This window comes from Apium graveolens, chromosome 5 (genome assembly GCF_009905375.1).
Source record: "Apium graveolens cultivar Ventura chromosome 5, ASM990537v1, whole genome shotgun sequence".
Classification (NCBI taxonomy): domain Eukaryota; kingdom Viridiplantae; phylum Streptophyta; class Magnoliopsida; order Apiales; family Apiaceae; genus Apium; species Apium graveolens.
Genome location: NC_133651.1, coordinates 127954485 through 127977362, shown reverse-complemented (window position 1 = coordinate 127977362; position 22878 = coordinate 127954485).

The window sequence follows — 22878 nt, the reverse complement described above, 5'->3', positions numbered from 1 at the left end:
GCCTTCAGCTTGAGAATACCCTTTTGCTACCAGTCTTGCCTTGTTTCTTGTAACCACACCATCTTCATCTAGTTTATTCCTGAATACCCACCTAGTACCAACAGCTTTCTTGTGTGTAGGTCTAGGTACTAGTTTCCAGACTTGTTGACTTTCAAACTGATTGAGCTCATCCTGCATAGCAATTACCCAATCTGGATCAGTTAGTGCTTCTTCAATCTTCTTAGGTTCCATCTCAGAAAGAAATCCTGAGAACAGACACTCATTTTAAGTAGCACGTCTAGTTCTGACTCCAACATCTGGATCACCAATAATCAACTCAAAAGGGTGAGCTTTATTCCAGACAGTCTGTCTTGGAAGATTTGATCTTGATGATTCGCCTTGAAATTCATTGTGATGTTGTGTCCTACTAGATGATCCTTCAGCATCTCCCCCTGAGTTGTTGCCATGTTGACTTGAAGATTCTCCATCAGTAGCAGTGGTATCTACATTGTTGCCAAAGTTTCCATCACTATTACCTTGAGTATCATCAAGATTAACAGGTTCTTCACAAGCAACAACCTCAGGTTCTTGACCATATTCTGATTCTGAATCTGACATATCATCAAACTTCAGTTTCTCAGAAGGATCTTCAGATTGGATACTAGGGAGTTTAGTGTCATCAAATGTAACATTGACACTTTCAGTTACTTTGTGTTGATCAATGATATACACTCTGTATGATCTTCTTCCATATCCAACAAAAATACCCTCATATGCCTTTGCCTCGAATTTACCACGACGCTCATCTCCATCCTTGAGCACGAAGCATCTGGCACCAAATACATGAAAGTATTTGATAGAAGGTTTCTGTTCATTCAAAATCTCGTAAGGAGTTTTCATGAAGTCTTTGTTGATTAGAGTTCGATTCTGAGTATAACATGCAGTATTGACAGCTTCAGCCCAAAAGTACATTGGAAGACCTGATTCACTTAACATCGTTCTTGCAGCTTCAATCAATGTACGATTCTTCCTTTCTACCACTCCATTTTGCTGAGGGGTTCTAGGAGCTGAAAATTGTCTGGTAATCCCTTCGTCTGTACAGAATTCATTGAGAAATACATTCTTGAATTCTGTCCCATTATCTGACCTTATTGCTCTTACAGGGACGTTAGAATCTAACTCAATCATCTTGATATGATCAATCACAACTTGTGGTGTTTTATCCTTAGAGTGAAGAAATAAAACCCACGTATACTTGGAATAGTCATCAACTATCACAAGACAGTAACACTTCTTTGACATCGAAAGGACATTAACTGGTCCAAATAAATCCATGTGCAATAATTGCAGAACACCAGTTATGGAAGATGTGTCAGTGCCTTTGTGACTTGCTTTCTTTGACTTTCCTTTTCTGGCAAGCCTCATATAGTCCTTCTGGAGAGAATTCCAGCTGAGGCAGACCTCTTACCAATTCTCTTTTTACAAGAGAATTCATTGTTTTGAAATTGAGATGAGAAAGTCTCTTGTGCCATAGCCAACTCTCATCTGACGATGCCTTTGCATAGAAGCAATTGACTTCAGGATTGCTTCCAGAGTTTATGTCAGCTACGAACAGATTTCCTTTCCGGATTCCCATTAAGGAGGGTTTTTCACTTTTCTTGTGCAGAATCTGACACTTCAGCTTGTCGAATAAAACATTGTAGCCGTTGTCACAGAACTGACTAATGCTAAGCAGATTGTGTTCAAGTCCTTGCACAACATATACATTTTCAATGATAACATTTCCAGCTAGCAAACAGCCATATCCCTCCGTTAAACCTTTGCTCTTATCTCCAAAGGTAACCACTGGGCCAGCTTTCTCAACCACATTTGATAGCAGGGCTCTATCTCCGGTCATATGTCTTGACGATCCGCTGTCAAGAATCCACACTACTGGTTGTACCTGCTTAATGCCCTGCAATACAAATGGATTAGACCTTCTTCGGAACCCAAGCTTGGTTGGGTCCGGCATACTTGTAAAATTGGCCTTTATCAGGCAAAACAACATTCTTAATTTTAATATTCTCAACGTTCTCAATGACTGAACATTTGACCTTGTGAACAGCCTTGACAAATTTCTGTTTAGGCTTAGGCACAAATGTCTCCTTTCTAGCTTTAGGAGGACTAGCAGTCTGAGACCTATCATGCTTTCTATTATTCACATGCTGACGAGGAGTAGTCTTATCATTAGAAACATGCTTACCATTAAAATAAGCAAACATCAGATTAAAAGCACAAGACATACAATCAGGAACACCACATGCTTTATGAGAAGGATTAACAATAGGCAACTTATGCATGGTAGACATGGCATTTGTGTTATCCAACTCATGTGTGTCTGAGTTAGTCTCAGTTGCTTTCACAACCTTGACTGGAACTTTTGACACACTTGACTTGGAGACAGCTTTCTCATTAGCATTATCTTCAGCACGGATTTCTTCTTGAATAATAAAAGAGGTCTCATCAAATGGTTCAGCAATTGATTTTTTATAGAGGGGTTCATCAACACCCTTAAGCACATGTGGTACTTCCCTGCCTTTAGCACATACATGAGGAGGGGAGTTTATGCCTAATTTTCCAATAGCAGCATTGTAATCATAACCTATACCAGATGTTTGATTAACAGCTTGCTTATTGTAAAACTCTTTGGACTTCGAACAAGAATTAAAGTAAGCTTTAACCTTAGCCTCAAGACCGGTGATCTTGTCTTTGAGAATAGTTTCGAGTTGTCTATAACAGTCAACTCTATTCTCTAGAAAAGATACTTGTTCTTTTAATTTATCTTGATTAATGTGCACAAGTCTTAATTCATTGACCTCTTTCTCAAGGTCTTTGATTTGTTGATTTAATAATTCATTATCACGACGAGCACAATCTAAGGAACCTCCTAGATGATAAACTAATTCAGCATCAGTAAATTTTACCTCTTTTCTTGACGATGAGGTGTTTGCATCACTAGCCATGAGAGCAAGATTCCCAACTTCTTCATCTTCACTGTCAGTATCATCCCGGCTTCTTCCCTTTGCCAGGTAAGCCCTTTCAGATTTACTCTTTTGATTAGAATCGTAAGAGTTCTTCCTTGCTTGTTTTGGCTTCCTGCATTCTGTGGCAAAGTGTCCCAACTCATTACAGTTGAAGCATCGAATGGTGCTTCGATCAACCATCCCTGTTTTATACCCACCACTGCTGGTGTTAGAGGATGAAGATCCACCTTTCTGGAATCTGTTGTAGTTGGACTTGTACTTGAACTTGGGATTCCTTTTGAATCTGACATTTGAGAATCTCTTGACAATCAGGGCCATTGACTCATCCTCCAATTGCTCCAGTTCTTCCAAGGAATAATAATCATCTCCTGATTGATTTATAGTTGGAGAATCAAATTCTGCTACTATCACATTATCTTCAACCTTGGAAGACTGTACCATTCTTTCTGACTGTTGAGATTGTTGTTGATAATGTGGTTGTTGTTGTTGTTCATCAGCTACTAGAGCAGTAGACGTGCTGACCACTCTTCCTTTCCCGTAAACTTCCTTCTGCTGAATCTGCTCCAACTCATAAGTCTTTAACACACCATAGAGCCTTTCCAAAGAAATCTCACTCAGATCTCTTGCTTCTCTTATGGCAGTGATTCTATGTTCGAGATGAGTTGGCAGTGTTAAAAGGAACTTTTTGTTGACCTCCCTGATGGAGTAGTATTTACCATTAATGTTCAGGTTGTTGATCAATGCATTGTACCTCTCAAACACTTCAGTGATTCCTTCCCCTGGATTGGATTTAAAGTATTCATACTCAGAGGTTAGGATTTCTAGTTTGTTCTCCCTAACTTCCTCTGTGCCTTCATTAATAATCTCAATAGTTTCCCAGATATGTTTGGAATCTTTACAATTCATCACATGTCTATTCATCAAGGGATTAAGGGAATCTACTAAAATTAGTTGAATGCTAGCATCCAGGGAGGCTTCTTCTATTTCAGCAGGAGAGAAATCCTCAGGATCTTTCACATAAGTTCTCGCTTTGGTGATCACCACATCATTTTCTATTACCTCTGGTTCAATAACCATAGGAATTTTTGGACCCTTCTTTAACACTTGCAAATATTTGGGATTAGCCACTTGTAAAAACAGTAGCATCTTCTTCTTCCACATAACATAATTTTCTTTATCGAAAAGTGGAATTTTAACGGTTCCAACTTTTTGTGAAGTCATTATGAATTTTTTGAATGAATAAAAATTCAAAGAGTTGAAAAATCACAAAAGTCTAGGATCTTGATTGGTTCGTTAATCAGAAGGCTCTGATACCAATTGTTAGGTCCCAATTTGTTTGTAGAAGGGGGGTTGAATGCAAACAATACCGTTTAATCGAATAAAATGCGGAATAAAAATGTGAAACAAAATTCAAGTTAAATAAAACTTTTATTAAACTTGAAAGGTGTTACAACTACGGTATCGGTTACAAGGGATTAATCTCAAATCAATTATTACAAATCTAGAATAAATTCAACATGAACTTTTTCTATTTTTGCAATTAAAAGATCAAATGCTAAATGCGATTTAAGATTAAGTTCTAGGGATTTTAATCCGCTAGATTGATACACAAGAACAAGATAAATAATTCTAGTGGATTGGATTTAACTTTTCAATCTAGAATTTTGATCTTGAATAAAGCAGATGAAAAATAAAATGTTGAGCCTTTGTTTTCTGCTGAGTTCTTGACTTGTGTTTTTGTTGAATTATTGCATGATGTCTTCTGCTGTGTTTCTGTTTGTTTAAGTAAAAAAACCATCTAGTTTACTCAGCAAGACTTTCGGCAAGACAATCAAATGAACTGGTATGACAATCCATTTGAACTGGTAGGACTTTCGGTGAGACTATCCTTTTGAACTAGCAAGACAATCCCAATAGCTAGCAAGACAATCAGAATGAACTAGCAAGACTTTCGGTATGACTATCAATTGTCATACCGATTGTCATAGTAGTTCAAATTAAAATTGTCTTACTGAATTATTAATAGATTTTAATCTAATAATAATTCTGAAAATCCTTAAAATTAATTCTGAATTAATTAATCAATTAATTCAATTAATCAATAAATTAATCTTTGCAGATATAATTTATTTTCTTAATTAAATTATATGACTTAATTAATTAATAGAGAATTAATATTAATCTTGAGCAACAACCATTCTTCTGAAAATCTTCTGAAAATTACTGTCAAGTATGAATCAATTCCACCACTTCAATGTTGACACTCGATGTACTGTCTGGTTCATGAGTGACTAACTTCCGTGACGTTTCTTCAAGTCTTGACCTTGATACTCTTGATTTTCTTCAGACTAAATCCTTGTAATTAATTGATACCCTGACGAGATCTCTGTCACTTGATTAAATCCACAATCCTGATTTATATCACTGAGGCTTGATCAATTTCTTGAGCTTCTTCCAGTGAATTAAGTCTTCAAGTCTGTAGATGAATAATGTTTCTTAACCCTTTGACAGATGTTACTATATGAGATCTCTCTGACGATAGATCCACTATTTACTTATTACATTCTTATTTGAGTTGAGTTAAATCCTCGAATATACAAATAGGCTATGCCATATGCCTTTCAAAGCTTTACAAAGGACTTGATATATTCATTACTTCGGAAATAGACGTATTTTGAATCACGAAGTAATCACAAGTATACTTTGACATTTATTTTAAGTCAATAAACAAAGTATACTTTTACAAAGCCTTAAGTGAGAAAACTTAAAGTACTTTATATTTATTGTGGCGCCCTCCAAACCCGGGTCAGAAGTTTGGGGTCCGCAACACATACACAATATATAAACCTGTATAGGAAATATTATTTGCAATGATCCTGTTTCACATAACCACGGATCGCAACAGGTTAAAGTATGAAAATAAGTCACAATCTTAACCTTTATTACAACGTATCAAATCCCAACTAATTTAACTTACAACTGATAATAAAATCATTCTTACAGTATGACTATCTCTCTACCGCATGAAGCTTCTGCTAGCTCGATCCAACTCAACTGGAACCTTAGCCCGCACTTTGGACTGAGGATCTTCACTATCATCCATATTCTTTTCAACTGTAAAATATATAAAAGAATCGCAAGGGTGAGCTAACTAGCTCAGCAAGTCTTAATAGGGATAACTGAGGTTAAGCAATAATCAAATGAAATGATTCAGAGGAATCAAGTTTATTTTTAACTAATCATTAGAATTGGATATTCATTTTAAATTTTAAAACCAAGGTTAGGCTGCGGATCAGTCACGCACTAACCCCGAGCGAAGCACACAGCTCTGCTTTACGAACTGGATCTAAGGCACACATTGGCCTAATTCGACCATAAATCTGGTCTGACCACGAATCTGGTCCATATAAAGAAAACTATCCAATTCTAAAACAATTTAGTGTAATAAACAATGTAATTCAATAAGCAAGATCATAATCAACAGCGATAAAGCATTGGTATAAAAACGTAATGCAACTCTTGAGTATCACAAGGGTATATCAGGGTATGTATAAGAAACGGTTTTCAATCCGTAAAGGATCATGTATTAGACAAATAATGATTTTTCAAGGTATAGTTCTTTGATATTATAAAGAATGGTTGGAGTATAAAAGTTTCTGTGTTTTCAAACAATTTTGTTCCAGTGTTTGGTGTTTGGTAGTTATACATTTCGGGAGTAGTATCATATTTGTGTGGTTTGATGTCTGAGGATCAACAAAGGACGGTTTACAAAGAATAAGGCTTACGGCTCAAGATCAAGAAAGATCAATGTTCAAGGGTAAATAGTTTAAAGCACTTGCAGTATAAAACAAGAGTTATTTTGAATAATAGCGACATGTTATGAAACAGTTCGAAAATATTTACAATATATCTTGAAGAAAAGTTCGGGAGTACTTGCCTTACAGGGCTTTACAACCATTACTGACCGACTCTGAGCCGACTCTGCCGCTCAGGCTTTATCGTCCCATCACCAGTCCATATTAGATTCAACTTCGACACTCAGGTTTTTCTGTTGAAACTCTACTGAGCTCATCGACTGACTACTAGGTCATCTTTAGTCCAACGTCCACTTTCGGTTTTCCCGACTAGAACCTACAGGGTCAAAATACCCTATATTAGACGTCCAGGTATGCTTGACATATCCTCGATACCAATTCTACCCAACGATATTCAAACCCGACTTGTAATTATGTATATTATAATAACACACGCAATAAGTAGGGTTTACAATCTCGAAAGTCGGTTTGGCGTTCATTTTTAAAAAATACATATACTCTTTATTTTACGAAGTTAAGGTTATTGATTTGGCAAAATATTTCATCACATCGTACATTCAAGTTTCATATAAAACACACACACATATATATATATAGTCACTCAAAATCCCGATAATCATCGGATACGTTCCCGTATTTACGTAGTTCAGTTTTCCGGAAATCGGACAACATCCCCTTTGTTTATCAGACTACCCGTCGAAATATCATCGACGTCAATAACACAAGTCACAATCCAATTTTCACAATTCCACAACCATTCCCATACGAAACTAATTACACGACTCATTTTATTTATTTTAGAAAATTAGGACTCAGAATAAATTCATCACCGTCCACCGTCGGCTCGCCAAGACTCATCGCCGACGGCGATAAAATTCGCGGGTACCCGATTAAATTCGGGTCTCCAACGCAAATTCTACCGATTAAATAATAATTTTTTTTGTTTCCGCACACAAATATTTTACATTTTATATCACGAATCATACTCAATAATTCCCTGCAAATAAAAGGGAATAATATTAAAATTATAACACATGGATCCAACTGCACATATGCTTGGCCCAAATCAGAGCCCAACTGATAAAGTCCAAACAAAGAAATATAATACAACCGCACAACCATACCACACTGTCACCAAAATACTCACGCGCCACCGCGCCCCAAATCACGCACACACACACAGTTTTATACACACACACAAAATTATATATTCACACACACAATCATACACACACACACACATGTCCACTTATAAGCATATAATAGGGGGAACAATCAGGAACACAGGAAAATAACAAGAACAACGGAGGGGTTCACCGGGAAGACAAATCCGGCGACTTACCGAAATAAAAAGGGCGGCATCCGGCATAAGAAAGGGAAGAAGAATAAGCGGGGGAACAGAAAAGAGAAGGGGCAAAACCAACCAAAAGAAAGAGGGAAGAAATAGGGAGATTTGTCGCGAAGGAGAGAGAGCAGTGAGCAAGAGATTGAGAGACAAGAGGATTGGGGGAAAGATGGGAGTAAAATGAACTGATTTTTGTTGTATATATTTGTGTCTTGGTAATTATCTTTTGATACCAATTCCGAGTTCGCCACGTAGCTGACAAATTGTGGAAATAAGACACGTGTCTGGTTTTTCACTGACAAGCCCGGTTTTATCCCGCAATTCACAATTAACGAAACGAGTTGCACTTAAAACGAATTCAGAAAATCACAAAAATAGTCTTAAAATGTTATGAATATTCTGAAGATAATAAAAACGTAAATTTTGAAATTTTAAAACAATTTCTAAAATGCACTTTATACCCCTTTTTTAACAATTAAACGAAATAATGCGCGGGTAAAATTAATCCCGAAAATTTCCAAAATAATTTTAAAATTCTCGGAATATTCCAAACTTAAAAATATGAGTTTTATAATTTTTGAAGAATTCTTGAATTAAATACAGATTTTACAATTAAATGTAATCAGAAAATCATACAGGGTTAAATAATTAATAAAATATTGATTTCTAAATTTTGTAAAATCCTGAAAATAATTATTAAAATTATAAAATTATAGAACTAATTTTAGAGACAATCCAAATATTAATGGATTTAAAACTGTAATAAAATTACCTTTAAAAATAAAACAGAATAATATAACTCAATCTTTAACTACACATTCCAATCCTTTACACCAATAAACCACATACAAATAGTATATATCAACATACTGCTGCCAAAACCAGGACATATATTTTATTCAATTAATATTCCACAATTACATATTTAAATAATTCAAAAATACACGAGTCGTTATATTTATTACTCCCACATTACATTTTATTTATTTGGAGTAATTTATAACTATACTTTGAGCATAAATTAACATCTCAAGAAAGTATACGTTAATATTCTTTTAAGAATATTATAAGTCTTATCTCGTCTAGTCAAGATACACTAGTCCAAACTCATCTTTTATAAAGGGATTATTTTGTAGATATTGTCTTCTAAGTTTTGTAGTGAGGTGAACTGAAGTGAGGTGATTCTCGTTCTAAGACCCAAGTCCTAGACGTACCAACGGGGAGTTAGTAGTCTTCGCACCGTGAAGAAGAGGAAAGACCCCAGACCTAAGACCTAAGACCTAAGATCCAAGACCGACAAAAGCGAGGAAGGACAAAGACTACACAAGGGGCTACATCAACTTTGAAGAAATAACGGGGAGTTATTGTCCAAGATAAGTTGTGTAGTGTTAACATTTATTTTGAGGAGGTGACCCTTGTGTTACGCTCCAAGACAAATATTTGTTGGGTTGTAAAGGCTTCTCCGCCTACTACAGGAGCGAGTTATTATTAAGGGAATCTCGAGTCCGGGAGAGGAGTTCGGGGACTGGACGTAGGGGTGAGCGAATCTATTAGAGGTTGCGCCATCGCGAACCAGGATAAAATCCTTCGTGTGGTACTTTCTTTATTTTGTCTTTTATTTCCGCATCTATTATATGCTTAACGACAAGGTAAAATATTTTAAAAGGGATAAATATTTTTAAAACGCCATAATAATTTTAAAATTGGTAATTAAGCTATTCAACCCCCCTTCTAGCTTAATATAGCCCTTTTACGGGACCTAACAACTCCCAATCCTTGCAGTCTTGCTCATACTTAGTGAAAGATTTCTCCATGGCCATGTTCTTCTCCCTAAGATCATGGCTTTGAACAGCAAGGGAGGTGAAATAAGCATTGGCCTGAAAAAGAGAATGAAGACATAACTTAGAAAAGTCCGATTAGGTACATTGTGAAGCCCTAAAGTCAGACTAGAAAAGTCCGACAAGGTACATTGTGAAGCCCTAAAGTCAGACTAGAAAAGTCCGACTAGGTGCATTGTGAAGCCCTAGAGTCAGACTAGAAAAGAACTCTCCCCAATCTCCTCCTTCCCATTCAAGGACGAGAAAAATCTTCTGCCAACCATGATTGGAGTCAGGCAAAGAGAGTGCATTCACAATGTTATCAACTCCAGTCCTATGGTTGATTTGTACCCAACCAGCTCTTGACAGAGGAGAATTTTTTACTATAAAAATGCTTCGAAAGAGCGTAGTACACAGCGGGATGCCTAGCTGATGGCATCTCACAATAAAAACCACGATCAGTCCCCAAGCATTGGGATAAAGCTGACAAAGGTGAATTTTGAGCTTGTTCAAGAGCTCCACTATGAAAGGATGGACAGAAAATCGAAACCCGAGATCCAAAGCGCCCTTATACACGCACAACCTTGTAGGACTCCAGTTGCATGTCCTATCATTGGCGGAGGCTTCACGAACCTTGACCCCTTTGGGATAGCTGTACTTGCTCTTCAGTTGCTTGAAGGCGGGTCTTGAAAGGTTGCATGAATGGTTGAAAGCGTCAAGATGGACACTACTCGGAAACTTATCCGATAGCTCGTCCAACATGCTTTTGATGTTTCCTGCACAATGTTGAAAAAGTGAGTGAGGAAGAAGGGAAATACCTTTCAAAGATCTCTCCCTAGAACGCCTCGCCAAGGCTTCGCCCAGCGAAGGAGAGTCGTGGTTGTTCGCAGACATCTTCTTAGAAGGGTGAAGAACTTAAAAACTAGAGAGAATGAGAGAATTGAGAATATGAGAAATGAAGAAGTGAAGTGAAATGAACACTTCTTCCGTTCTTTTATAAGAAAAAAGGCACCTATTGTTGCAGGTCACAAGTCAGGCTGGTTCGCATTTTACAGGTTACCTTGCAGGTTACAACCTTATAAACGCCGAAAATAGCGTTATATAGCGGAAAAGATCGTAATAAATGGTATATCTCGGGTAGGGAACTCCATGAATTAAGTGAACAACTAACAAAAGCTTAAGCCAAGATTAAGCTTAAAGTTACTCACTAAACATATGTTAATTATGCTAATCAAACAAGCAAAGCCAAAGATTAGCAAAATGACCTTTAAGGCAAAATTTAGCCGTCGAGGATCACAACGAAGTTCCTAGTCCAACGAAATACTAGAAAAGTCTGACTAGGAACAACGTGAGCCCTTAAATAAAGAAAATTTGGCTAAGGAAAAATTTAGCCGTCGAGGGTCACGACGAAGTTCCTAGTCCAACGGAAGACTAGAAAAGTCCGACTAGGAACAACGTGAGCCCTTAAATGAAGAAAATTTGGCTAAGGCAAAATTTAGCCGTCGAGGGTCACGACGAAGTTCCTAGTCCAACGGAAGACTAGAAAAGTCCGACTAGGAACAACGTGAGCCCTTTGTAGGATTTTATATGTTAGATATATTTGATAATGTCATGGCTAATATGTTTTATGTTTAGCTTTCAGATCTTACTTGAACAGGATAAATCAGTACTTAACTGTTGATCAGTACTTATACCGGAAGTCAGGACTTAAGGATATCAGTACTTATGTTATCAGGAGATAATCATCAGAAGATAGATATCAGAACTTAAGTGTTGAAGGACGATCAGATAAGGACAGTAGCTGATTAAAGGAAAGAAGATCAAGATAAACATAAGAAGAGATATGCATGAAGAACGAATTCTGTAAAGAATGGAATATTTGGAAGAAAAGATATCTGATTGATATATTTTAGGAAGCAGAATTATATTCCATATCAATTAGCGATTATCTTGTAACTGTGTAGTATATAAACACAGACATAGGGTTTACACTATAAGTGTTATCATTATTAGAGAAGATTATTCATTGTAACCCTAGCAGCTCTCATGATATTTGTTCATCACTGAGAGGTAACAGTTCCATACTGTAACAGAGTTTATTGTTTCAATAAAGTTTGTTTTCTGTTACTTAAGTTCTTAAAGTTCGATTTGAGTGTACTATAGACTGTATTCACCCCCTCTACAGTGTGTGTGTGACCTAACAATTGGTATCAGAGCCTATCTGTTAACATACATACAGTTAAAGATCCAAACACAATCATGTCGGACACAGAAACTCCAACTAAGCCTACCAAAACTGAGGAACCACCAAAGACACAAATTCAGAGTCGGTATGAGACCATCAGAGTTCCCATACTGAGACCATCTGAATATCCCATATGGAAGGTAAGGATGACCATGTTCCTGGAAGCAACAGATCCAGAATACCTTGATAGAATCGAGGAAGGCCCTCACAAACCAACCAAGCTCGCTGTTGCAGTTGCAGGTGAAGCAGCAAAGACCGTACCAAAGGAGAAGAGTGATTATACTGCTGAAGACATAACATCAATTGCTAAGGATGCTAAGGTACGACACTTACTGTATAGTGCCATTGATAATGTAATGTCAAACAGGGTAATCAACTGCAAGACTGCTAAGGAGATATGGGATGCTCTGGAAACAAGGTGTCAGGGAACTGACACAATTAAGAAGAACAGGAAGACAATACTCACTCAAGAGTATGAACACTTTGACTCAAAGACTAATGAGTCATTGAATGATTTATATGATAGATTTGTCAAACTTTTGAATGATTTGTCATTGGTTGATAAAGAGTATTATTTTGAAGATTCAAACCTTAAGTTCCTGTTAGCTCTTCCTGAATGCTGGGATTTGAATGCAACGACAATAAGAGACAACTACAATCTTGATGAAACAACTCTTGACGAAATCTATGGAATGCTCAAGACTCATGAGCTGGAGATGGAACAAAGAAGCAAGAGAAAAGGAGGAAAGTCAAGGACATTTGCTCTTAAGGCTGAAGAAGAATTCCCCAAAGCAGCTTCCTCAAAGAAAGACAAGGGTAAAGCTCTTTTCATAAAGTCTGATACTGAGTCATCAAGTTCTGAGAGTGATGATGACTCAGATTCTGAAAGCTTGCCTGAGACTGATGTTGATGAGGAGATGATGAAGCTGTGTGCTCTTATGGTGAAAGGAATCACAAAGATTGCATACAGGAAGTTCAGGAAGGGAAAGAAGTTTTCCAGGAAAGGCATAAGTTATGATAAGAAGAATTTCAGAAGATCTGAAGACAGAGGAGATTACACCAATGTTAAATGCTATAACTGTGGTGAGAAAGGCCACATATCTCCTGATTGCAAGAAGGTAAAGGGTGACAAAGGCAAGGCTCTTGTCAGAAAGCAGAAAAGCTGGACAAACACCTCAGACTTTGAAAGTGAGGAAAACTATGCATTGATGGCAAATGCTGATAAAGAAAGTGCTGAGAGCAGTTCTGAAGCTGCTGAAACAAAGGTACCTCAGACTACTTATGCTTTTCATACTGATGATATTAATGAGTTGAGAAGATATCTTAAAACCATGTTTGTTAGTTATAGAGATCAAACTTTAACATGTGAAAGATTAACTTCTGAAAATCTTGCATTTAAGAAAAGAAATGATTTCTTAGAAAAAGAGTTAGTCATGTTCCATCAAACTCAGAAGGATAGAGATGATGCTTTTTATGTTAGGAATGAAGTGCTAAAAATAAATGAATCTCTAAAAATTGAGTTAGAAATGGAAAGAGAGATTATCAGGACTTGGACTAACTCTGGCAAAACAACTCAAAATTTGCTAACTAGTGGAAACTGGAAAGAGGGCTTAGGTTATGGAGAAGATAAGAATGATAAAGGAACTGAAGAAATTAAGTCTGTTGATAAGCAAAAGCCAAAGTTAAAACCTGTTAAGTTTGTAACTGTAAAGTCTGAAAATGAAAAATCAGAAGTTACAAAGAAATTAACTTCTGACAAACTAAAACAGGAAAAGACGGCTGAAGTGAACATAGGCTTAATGACAAAGAAGCAGCTTAAGCATAAGCTGAAAGATGTTAAGAATGCAAACAAGGTAAAATCACCTAGGAAAAATAGGAATGGAAAGGAAGGTGTGAATAAAAGCAATAATTATAAACCTGTTCCTGATGCTTCTAGGAAAATATGTCATAACTGTGGAAGTTCTAACCATCTGGCTTCTTTTTGCAGGAAGAATAAGAATATTAACTCCTTACCTTCAAAGTCAGGAGTTAAGAGTCAGTCTGTTAGATACAAACCACAAAATCCTTGTTTTCATTGTGGTAGTTTATGGCATTCCATTTATACTTGTAAGGAATATCATAGCTTGTACTATGATTATTATCAAATAAAACCTTCTTTGAAGAAAGTTTCCATTGTTCCTTCTAGTGTAAATTCTGATTCAAAGTCTGATAGTGTAAGTTCTGATAAGAAAAATGTTAACATAAACTTTGATGCTAAATCCGCTCAAATGTTAACAAACTTAATAAGGCCAAAGGATCTAAGCAAGTCTGGGTCCTTAAAACTAATAATTAGTGGTCTTTGTGATTGCAGGGCAACAGGAAAAATATTCTAGTTCTGGACAGTGGATGTTCAGGACATATGACTGGAAATAAGGCCCTGCTATCAGACTTTGTGGAGAAAGCTGGCCCAAGTGTTTCTTATGGAGATGGCAACATTGGAAAAACATTGGGATAAGGCAATATCAATCTTGGAAATGTCATAATTAAACAAGTAGCTCTGGTCTCAGGACTTAAACACAACCTACTGAGTATAAGTCAAATCTGTGACAGAGGTTATCATGTTGATTTCTTTGAAGAACACTGTGAAATTGTGAGTAAATCTAAAGGCAAAGTTGTTCTGAAAGGATACAGGCGTGATAATATTTATGAAGCTAAGATTTCAACAAGTACTGATGGTTCTGCAATCTGTCTGATGAGTAGAGCATCTATTGAAGAAAGCTGGAATTGGCATAAGAAACTCTCTCATTTAAATTTCAACAATATAAATGAACTGGTCAAGAAAGATCTTGTGAGAGGATTGCCAAACACAGTATTTGCTCCTGATGGTCTTTGTAATTCATGTCAGAAAGCCAAACAAAGAAAATCTTCATTCAAGAGCAAGACTGAATCATCAATTCTTGAGCCTTATCATCTACTACATGTTGATCTATTTGGTCCAGTAAATGTCATGTCTATTGCAAAGAAGAAGTATGCGTTGGTCATAGTGGATGAGTTCACCAGATACACATGGGTGTATTTCTTGCATACAAAAAGTGAAACTGCATCAATCTTGATTGATCATGTCAAACATCTGGATAAAATGGTCAAAGAATCTGTGAAAGTTTTAAGGAGTGATAATGGCACTGAGTTCAAGAATTTGATAATGGAAGAGTTCTGCAAAAGCCATGGAATAAAGCAGGAATATTCTGCTCCTGGAACTCCACAGCAAAATGGAGTTGTTGAAAGGAAGAATAGAACTCTCATTGAAGCTGCACGTACAATGCTTGAAGAAGCAAAGCTTCCAACCTATTTTTGGGTTGAAGCTGTGCAGACTGCTTGTTTTACTCAAAATGCAACACTCATTAACAAGCATGGAAAAACACCATATGAGATGGTGAAGAAAAAGAAGCCAAATCTGAAATACTTTCATGTATTTGGATGCAAGTGTTTTGTTCTCAAGACTCATACTGAACAGCTTTCAAAGTTTGATCTAAAAGCTGATGAAGGAATCTTTATTGGATATCCACTTTCCACAAAAGCCTTCAGAGTCTATAATTTGAGAACAAAAGTAGTCATGGAATCTATCAATGTCTCTTTTGATGACAAGAAGATTACTGGTCTTGAAGATTTCATTGACCATGATCAGCTGAGATTTGAAAATAAAGACTCAAATTCTGATACTGAAAATCCTGAAAGTCTAAGTCCTGATACTGTAAACTCTGATGGAATAAACTCTGATGTTATTGAAACTGTGGTGGCTACGCCAAGGGAAGATGCACCGATGCAGGGGGAGCATACTCAAGATCCTACCACAGCTCAAGAAACATCAGAACATACATCTGGCTCTTCAAATTCTGATTCGTCAAGTTCTGATAAGCCAAGTTCTGATAGTGCTGAAAATTTAAATACTGAAGACTCCAACTCAGAGAGCATAGTTTCAGGGGGAGCATCAGAAAATGAAAATGAAGATAGCATGGATCATGGGGGAGCATCCAGTTCTAGAGAAAACCTTCCATCTGCAAGGAAGTGGACAAAATCACATACACCTGATTTGATAATTGGAAATCCTGATGCAGGTGTCAGAACTAGAACAGGTACTTCAAATGAATGTCTTTACAATTCTTTTCTCTCTCAGACTGAGCCAAAGAAAGTGGAAGAAGCTCTTCAAGATGCTGATTGGGTGCAAGCAATGCAGGAAGAGTTGAATGAATTTGAAAGAAACAAAGTCTGGACCCTAGTACCAAGACCAAAGAATAGATCTTTTGTTGGTACAAAGTGGGTATTCAGAAACAAAACTGACAGTGATGGCATAATTACAAGGAATAAGGCAAGGCTGGTTGCAAAAGGATATTCTCAACAGGAGGGAATTGATTATGATGAAACATTTGCACCAGTTGCTAGGTTAGAAGCCATAAGGATATTTTGGCTTATGCTGCTCTGAAAAAGTTTACTGTCTTTCAAATGGATGTGAAAAGTGCTTTTCTCAATGGAGAATTGGAGGAGGAGGTATATGTTGAACAACCTCCAGGTTTTGTAGATACCAAACATCCAGATTATGTCTACAGGCTTGATAAAGCACTTTATGGACTTAAGCAAGCTCCTAGAGCATGGTATGAGACTTTAGCTCAGTTTCTTCTGGAAAGTGGATTCAACAGAGGGACAATAGACAAAACACTGTTCTACCTCAACCATGGAAAGGACTTACTTCTGGTCCAGATTTATGTTGATGATATCATTTTTGGATCTACAAATGACAAACTTTGCAAAAAGTTTGCCAAACTAATGCAGTCAAGATATCAGATGAGTATGATGAGGGAACTTAGCTATTTTCTGGGCCTTCAAGTCAAGCAGAATGAGGAAGGCACTTTTATTTGTCAAACCAAGTACACCAGAAACTTGCTGAAGAAATTTGGAATGCAAGATTGTTCAAGTGCATCCACTCCAATGGCCACTGCAACAAAACTGGATAAGGATACCGGTAAATCAGTAGATATTACTGACTACGGAGGTATGATTGGCTCTCTACTCTATCTAACTGCTAGTAGACCTGATATCATGTATGCTACCTGTCTTTGTGCAAGATTTCAAGCAGATCCAAGAGAACCTCACTTAACAGCTGTAAAAAGAATCTTTAAGTATCTTAAAGGAACAGCTGCTCTGGGATTATGGTATCCTAGAGAATCAGATTTTAAACTAATAGGTTACTCAGATGCAGATTTTGCAGGTTGCAAAATTGACAGGAAAAGCACAAGTGGAAGCTGTCAATTTCTTGGAGGCAGATTGGTTTCTTGGTACAGCAAGAAACAAAAGTCAATTTCCACATCAACTGCAGAAGCAGAGTATATTGTTACAGGAAGCTGTTGTGCACAGATTCTTTGGATGAAGAATCAGTTACTGGATTATGGGTTAACATATTTCAAAATCCCTATTTACTGTGATAATCAAAGTGCTATTGCTATGACAGGTAATCCAGTTCAACACTCTATGACAAAGCACATCAGCATCAGGTACCACTTCATCAGGGAACATGTGGATGAAGGTACAGTGGAATTGCATTTTGTTCCCACAGATCAACAACTAGCAGATATCTTCACAAAACCACTGTGTGAAGCTACTTTTACAAGATTGGTAAATGAACTTGGAATGGTTTCAGGTTCTTTCTCTAAATCTGCTTAGTCTTGTTCTGTGTTATCAGACTTTATGCTCAGTATTTACAGAATTAATCTCATTGTGTATTCTGTGCTTAATTGATAAATGTCTTTAAATACTGACTGTTGTCTGATATATGTTTCTAAACTCTGATAAGTGATATGTCTGTTCGAGTACCTATTCAATCCTATGAGGATAACTGTGCTAGATACTGACCTAGTAGTCTTCAATAAACAAATGATTCCATGTAAGAAGTAATTATTTCAGTGGAAATCTTATGACACTAGCAAATTCTGATAATTGAGCTTAGTTAAGTTTACTTTGTATATCTTATTACTAAGTCACAAATTAGAATAATGCTACTCATCTGTTAAGTTCTGATACTAGTAAAACTGCTGAATGTACTAAGTGCTGATAAACCTCACTTATCAAAAGAAAAAGCAAAAAGATCAAAGAATAAAATCAGGTACTCCTTTGAGATCTAGAGTAAAAATGTTGAAGGGACGACCCAAGTGCATTGCTGGTATTAAGTAAATATGCATTAGAAAAGCAAAATATTTTCTTGGTGACTTTTCACACTCTATGATTACTGGAGAAATACTCTGATAATAACATAAATTCTGATAAACAGTCGTGACTCACTTACACTGAGAAGCCACTGTAAAATAGAATTTCAAAAGATGCATAAAATTAGCACAAAACAGTTGAGGTGGACTCAAGCATGAACTCATTCATCAGTAGGTTTCAGGACAATGACAGCTCTTTAGCAAAATTTTAGTTATGCCTTATTTCTAAGATGTACTAAAGTGACTCAGACTTTACTCTTTGTCTGTTATTTAGCTTAATGCACACACTAATCACTCTATATGAATGATGAAAATTACTGTGGTGGTCTATATTATTTTAGATAAACAGTCACTGTGTCACTTTGCACAAATTCTGAGGACAAGTTCTAGTTACACGTTCTAATGATTAAGTTCTGAAGTCTATAACTCAGAACTTGTATGAGGATTTACTAAGATGGGCATTCCTTTTTCGAGTTAAGAAATTATGTTCTGATGACTGTTAAGTTCTGATATAAGTCTAAGTTCTGATATTACAGTCTAATGTTTTACTTGACTTATCTGTGAATAAAATTTGATAACAGTCTCAGTTAATAATTGAATATGTTGAAGTGGAAGATTAATAGTCACTATGGTTAGGGTTAATGGTATTTGTACCTGAACAGTCCAATGTTACTTGTTTCTTATGCGCTTTAAACTTTGTTTCCTCTTTCCAATGAATGTTATTCTTTTTCAAAGTCTAGGGAGACGAGGTAGAATTAATTCTACCTGTCAGCATTCAATTTCTTTGCGTCTCCTGGCATTCTCTTGCCTATATAAGCAGCCACTTCACATCAGTCTTTCCATCAAATTCTTCTCACACACTTATCTTCATACTTCTTCTTTCAAAAATACAATGGTCAGATACAACATGTTTTTGAACTACCAAAACTTCAATATGGAGCTAAGCTGTGTCGATTGGCAGCAGGAATGGCATGTCACAGCCATTCCTGAGGAGATATGGGACTCTGTCCCACAGGAGGTACTGACACACCTCCTGTTCTTCTATATGGACTACCATCTCCATCTGGAGCGATTGGAGGAGGAAAGGCTGGAAGCTCTCCGCCAGCAAGAGCGAATCATCAGACTCGCCATTCTGTTTGTCGAGAGTAGGAAGAAGAAGAAATGATTTAATCTTGTCTTCTTCCTGTTTTTCTTCATCATCAGCTTTGTCAGGCTTCTTAGCTAGGACTAAGGCTGTTGATGTTCGGTTTAGAAGCTTAGGGAAAATCTTGTATAAGTATTGATGTAATTTCCATTTCATAATTGTATTATCTTGATATATTAATGAAAGTTATTTTTACTTCAAGATTTTGTCTCTGAGTTATTTTATCTTGTGTTGATAAATCCTGATTGATATTCTGATGACCATATAAATTTTGTTTTATATTAAGTTCTGATTCGTTTTCAGCACTTACTTATCTAATTTATCTTGGTCATTTTCATGTGATGTATTTTCAGAATATTAATGATGCAGTGAAAAATAATTCAATCAGTGATAACGGTTTAAATTTTGAATTAAAACTGTTTCTCTTGATAAATGGAACGGTTTTTCCTTGAAACTAGGCAAATGGGTAAGTAATGATTCCTATTTTCTCGAGCCCAGTAACTGTCCGTTATTACTGCATGTCTGACTGGTGTCCAACGGTAACATTTTTGTTCAGAGTATAAGTACAACAGAGAGAAGATTTCTTTAATCTTTTATTTTCTTCATATTTTATCTCTCTCCTTACTTTTACTCTCTTTCTCTTTATTTCTCACGTTGGTTTTTCATACAGACATTATATCAAACACCTAACAGGCATACTTGAATCTCAATTTTTTTTTACATGGCACCAAAGGATTTAATCATTGATGGAGCTAAGTTTGTCCCCAACAACTATGCTACAGTTCTTGATCACACTGAAGCTCCATCTGAATTGCACTTTGTGCAAGATCTTCTTGCACATAGTGAGGTTGGGTATGCATTAACACAACCTGAATTTTTTTCAAGCCAACAAGTTCTGAGGTTTTGGAGGACTGGACTTTTTGAGGATGGTGGTCAACGTGGAACTCCCAGTATTATCTTCCAAGTGGGTGATTCATCCTTTGTAGTCACTCCTGGTACAATATGTAGGGCTTTACATCTTCCAGAAGATTGTACTTTCTCAATTCCAGAGGACTCAGCCCTTCGGGAGTTAATGGCTGAATTGGGATATGAAAAGAGTCTGACAAAACTTGGACAGTTGAAATGGGCTAATATCAGAAGAGAATGGAGTTTCTTCTTTGATTGCATCACCAAAGCTTTTGGGAACAAATGTTCAAATTTTGATGCTATTCCAATTATGAGTCAGCACATAGGGTATGCTATTATTCATCAAACTCATTTTGATTTTGCAACTGCTTTAATTGGTTTTATTGGGGATAGGATGACAGAGGATCGAGATGTTGTTTATTTTGCTAGATTATGTCAACTTATTTACATTTATTGAACTGATGAACCTCATTTAGTCAGCACCCAAACCCCACCTTTTAAGGTTGCAAAATGATACTTTAATGACCTGGTAAATGCTGATACTAAGAAAAAAGTGGTTAGACCATTACAGATTCCTCAGTCTATAAAACAGATCCTAGTAAATGTTGATCCTGATACTTATAGATCTGTTTACTCTGATGTCCAACCAACTCCAAACACCCAAAATCCATCAACCTCAGTACCTACCTCTCATTCTACTCAACCTACCCTCAGAACATATCTCAAATCCTATCTCTCCACTTCACAGACTGCTCAACCTTCATCTTCAGCACCTACTGTGAAATCTTCATCTTCCAAGCCAAAGAGGACAAAGAATGTTCCTCAAACACCTCAAAAGAGAAGGAGGATTGCATTGAGAGATGAATCTGATTCTGAGGAACCGGTTCCTGCTAGAGAACCTGTTGTAACTGAAGCTAAGAAAGAGATTTCTCAGAAGGATTCTGAAATTGGGGGTTCTAGGCTTCTCAAGAGGCTTAGACGAATGACAGTTCCTGAAACTCCCAAGGAATCCAAATCAACAAGGAAGTACAAGAAACAGAGGGCACAAAGGCCAGTTTCAGATGATGAAGAGGAAGCAGCTAAGGAAGGGGATCAGGAATCTCTGATCTCACAAGACAAGGAATTTGCTCCAGTCACTTCTTCTCCATCAACTCCATCTCAGGAAGCTGTATCTGACAAGGCTAACTCACCATCTGTGTCTCTTGTTGATCCAGGCACAAGTGCTGATATTGATGTTCAACACTTGGTTGTGTCTGAAGTATTTCTCTTAGAAGCTCCAACATCAAATAATCCTTCCACAACACCTGTTACTGATGCTGTTCAAACTCCAGAGTTATCAACAACACCTTCTCTGCATCAAGATGCTGATGATCAGACTTTAGCTGAGCATCAGGATATGGCTGTTGATCAAAACTTAGTATCAGATCAGCAATTAGAGGATGCTGAAGCCTTCATTGCTACTCACACTGTTGTCTTATCAGAAGATACCGATTCTTTAAGTTCTGATGCTGCAAATGCTGGAGATACTGGTCATGCTGCTCCAACTGTAGATGCTGATGAAACAGGTCCTTCAGGACATACTCCTCAACAGACTCTTCCTAAGTCTGAACTGGTAAAGAAGTTTATTACCGGGGAAGCACCAGTACCTTGGAGTGAAACTCCTGCAGGTCAGGAGTGGACTAAGGAATGGAACTCAGTTTCATGTGTTCCAACTGAAAAACATCTTGCTGAGCACTTGACTAAAGCTGATGAAATGTTAAATTCTGATGATTTTAAAACCCAGCTTAGAGTCACTGCATTGAGTACTAAACATCTACAAGGTCTTCATTCAACTACTCATGCAGAGCTACACAAGATTCAGGAGAACTTTATCAAACAGGAACAAGTTTGGAAAATTAATAAGAAAAAGTTCTTTCAACCTACCATTGACAGGATTGCTTATATTGAGAAAACTCAAGAGAAACAACAAGCTCAGATTGATGAAATTCTGACAAATCAAGCTTCTCAGCAATCGCAACTTACTGAAATCCAATCCTCAGTGGAATTACTTATCTCGCTTTTACTACCTGCCGATGCCAAAAAGGGGGAGAAGGTAATTAAGTCCAAATGCAAAACTAACAAGACACTGCAAGGAAAGGATGATGGAAATGATGATCAACGATACTCTGGAATGGGTAGCGGTCATAGTCAAGGTAGAAGGTTTACATCAAGACAAGCTAGTCACATGACAAGTTCTGATACTGGGAAAAGAATAAGTTCTGCTGCTGGTAAAAGGATAAGTTCTGATGAACTTCTAGATCTTGATGAGGAAATGTCAAGACAGTTATTTCTTCAAGAAAATCCAGGAATGGACTTGGAAAGTTTAAAGGAA